Raw genomic sequence first — 3,733 nt, forward strand, 5'->3', positions numbered from 1 at the left:
GGTTCAAGGTTCTTTATTTGTCACATGCGTAGTTATACAAGTATAACACACAGTGAAATGTAGCCTGACACGCTCCTCGACATGTGCAAAAATTGGGGGGGGGGGTGTAGAGGTGACATCTGACTATTTTACAGGACTTGGCTCCTTCAAGCACACATCACATTTACTTTTACTGCTGTCTTTATCCTTACCCCTCATAAAGCATTTAAAAATAATTAAGATGTCAACAGTACTCAGTTTTCAGACAGAATACAGGAAGTTAATTGGATGACGTGCTGCTTTTTCCAGTACCGTAGTAGGAAGAAAATTAAATCAAATTGAAGAAGACCACAATTATTAATGTTCGCATGAAAGAGGAGAAAGATTTAATTCCTCTTGTGTAATGAACAAAGCCATGTTTCTGTTTCTTTAGAAATTACGGTAGATTCACTTCCATCTTCTTTGAAGCCAGTACACATTATTCTTTTCTACCTAAACTGAATCTGTATCTTAATGTTAGCAAGTGTACTATCTGTACTAAAAAGCTTACCGATTTGTAAGAAACTTCAGGCCGCTAAATCCTGATATAGGTGGGATTACTTTTGCATTTTGTCCCCGTCTTTTTACAGGATAGTCATGCTACGAAACAATATCTTAAGGCCAGTATGAACGTTTGAGTTTAGTGATCTTATAATCAGTTTGCACATAAAAAATGGAAAGTGCAATAGAAGCAGGCAAAATCGTGATGCAAATGAAGCAAGCAACATTAATGTCCACTAACCTGTCCTGCTACACTGAAGAAACTAAAAATGGCAAAAGAGGAGAAGCATTAGATCTGTGTGAAGTGTCAAGGAATAGCGTTCCTTATTTTCATGCATGAGCAAATTATACAAATCTCCAAAACTTCCACTGCCTGTTTGTTTTAGGTCTGACTGGTGCTTTCTCAGTTACTTTGATATGAATCCTACCTGGGGCAAAACCCTTCTTACCTCAGTGAACCAAATCTTTATAGTGATTAGTGGATAAAAATGCATGCATTAATTTAGCCTACTCTTATTCCCAGGAATGAAATACTGAGATTTTGTCAAAGCCTCTGGAGTCTCCAATACTTACAAGCTTGTGGTACTACAACACACCTAGTTTAAGGGGTCTCTTGTCCCCAAATCATCACATATTGACACTTGTAGAGGAGCTCTTGGTGTTGTATTTAACCACACTGGTTTAGAGCATTTTTTATACATGCAGGGTTATGAATTTACAAACCATGGTCCCTTCCTATGCCTGGTAGTTTTACTATTTACTACTACTATTTATGTATGGGACACCAGTGACATCTGATAGAATGTCAATATTTTGTGACCAGGGATGAAAACGCACAATTTACTCTTCTTTTTGGAATTTATTTAAAGGCTAAAAGTATTTTATTCCCCGAGAATGAGGTATAAAGAAGACATTAAGGGTTAAGGTATATGATTTTATTTTTTGGAAAGAGCCCTCTGCTTTAGCACAGTGCTAATGCTAGTCTGCACACAGCCTTATTAAGAAGTATACATGATAAACTTGTCACATTTTACACCACAAAACACTAAAAATTGTAAAAATGTGTACTGATAAAACAGTTTGAAAGCATTTACTGAGAAATGTGTGTTCTCATTCACATCACAGAACCTTCTTTGAACGTTTGTTTCTTTTTTTTATTTGTCTTTTTTCTCTTCACTGTAAATCATTTTAACACATTTTCCATAATGCTGGGAACACACGTCACTATCAGTCAATGTAAATATTTTATAAATCTAACATTTCTGCAAAGGGGACAAGTGTGAGTGTGCGTATGCATGATTTATATATACAGTATAAATGAGTACAGTATACTCATGAAAGCATTCAACCACTGTCTGTGTTTTATTTTTTTAATGGTAGTAACTCTTTCATAAGATTCATTTGTGAAAAATCTCATGGATATCTGAAATGACCACCAATGAAAAGGTCAATACATTTACATTGCTGACTATTCATTTATGTATGATAACTGTTGTATGTTTCCATTGTCAGTCTTTAATACAGCTGTGACTTAAAGCACTTATTTCTACACTAAACAATGAATTGGCATATTTTTAAGAAACATTATTAGTAAGTGGTTAATGTTTGAGGCAAAACCAATCAGTTTGTGTCATATGTTCTCAGTTTTCATTCTGTATTGATTCTATGTGAGATCAGGCTTTAATATCCAACATACAGTTTGTAGTTTTATCATATCATATCTGCAGGACAGTTTCTTCATTTAAACATAAACAATACAATCTGCATGTATGGTTGACGCTGTACTGCTTTGCAGCACGTGATTCATGTACAATGGGAAAGCTATAAAGTATCCATAAATAGTCATTTATTGTGTAGTAATGCCTCATAATCATTGATGAAAGTAATTTCAGATTTGTGGAAACGCCATAGGCTTTTGGTAAATGTAGTAAATCTTGTGTATCATTTAAGTTGTGTATTTATGTGTGAAATGTTTTCATATGACTCTCCAAAGGATTTGTGATGTCCCCGATGACACTTGGTAAAATGTTGTAAAGTATGACAAAAGTATTGAGGACTATGTCTGTAGGTTTTGTTTATACTGTACTGTATCTAACTTTGGTAGTCTTGACACATTGACTTCACACTGCTGTTTGAATGTAAATGGTTTTGTTTTATTCTCTGGATGTGAAGAACGTATATACACATATATTTACATACAATGTCTCTTTTTTTTATTATTTCACTGAATTAGACAATGTCGCTATCTTGTGTGTATCTACATACTAATACAGTATGTAGATACACAATATACTATATTAGTATACAATGCAATGTCTTTGCAATAGTTAAATTGCTGTCCTGCAGCAACTGCATCAAAATTTGTGGAGGAATTTCTGAACTTCTATTTAAAATCGTTGAGGTTCTGGCTGGACTCTGAATGTAAACAGTGAATTTCTGTGAGATGGCAACAGATATGACAAACTAAGCAGACTGACTTTATGCACTGAGGTTGCTTCAAAGATAGCAACTGACTGCAAGTGGTTGTAGACTAGTCACTGTCTCTCAAAGGCAACAGTAACAATAATTATGGTTGTGCAACAGTCTCTAACCACCAGTTTCCTTAATTTGACTGTATGATTAGCAAAAGATACCCAAGCTAAAGACCTGCATCAAACTGCAGTACAATGCCCATAAAAAGTCCTGTTCAGGTTGCAAACTCTCGCCTGCATCATTCTACAGCCATTCAAGCAAATCTATTCAATTTAATACTTCGGTGTAACATTTCATATCATTCTCACTTGTCCCATCTACTATATACTTGATTTATGAGTTTTGTGTTGAAGTGAAACATCCCAAAAGAACACAGTGTAACTGAATTGTGTAGTTGATTTGACACGTCTGGGACTCTGTAGTGGGGGCTGTTGTAATGAGAAACATCTGCTATGTTGCCAAAGAGTCCCCACTGAAACTGTCAAAGCGAACAAACAAGCTTCATTTTTTTTATGTTGTTCCGTTCCCGAATCCCTTAAGCGTTGGGTAATTTCTGAAGAGTCTATTAAAAAAATCATGTGATAATGGGAGATTATGACTAACACCATATTAATACAAATTACTTAATTTAACCTAGTTTATGAGCAACATATTAACAGGTGACTAAGTGCACAAAACTTGAAAGTGTTGCAAAGTACAGAAAGACCATGAGGTGCAATAATATATTTTTTTATTAACATTG

This window comes from Pundamilia nyererei, unplaced genomic scaffold, assembly GCF_000239375.1.
Source record: "Pundamilia nyererei isolate P.nyererei 1_Seehausen unplaced genomic scaffold, PunNye1.0 scaffold00071, whole genome shotgun sequence".
Classification (NCBI taxonomy): Eukaryota; Metazoa; Chordata; class Actinopteri; order Cichliformes; family Cichlidae; genus Pundamilia; species Pundamilia nyererei.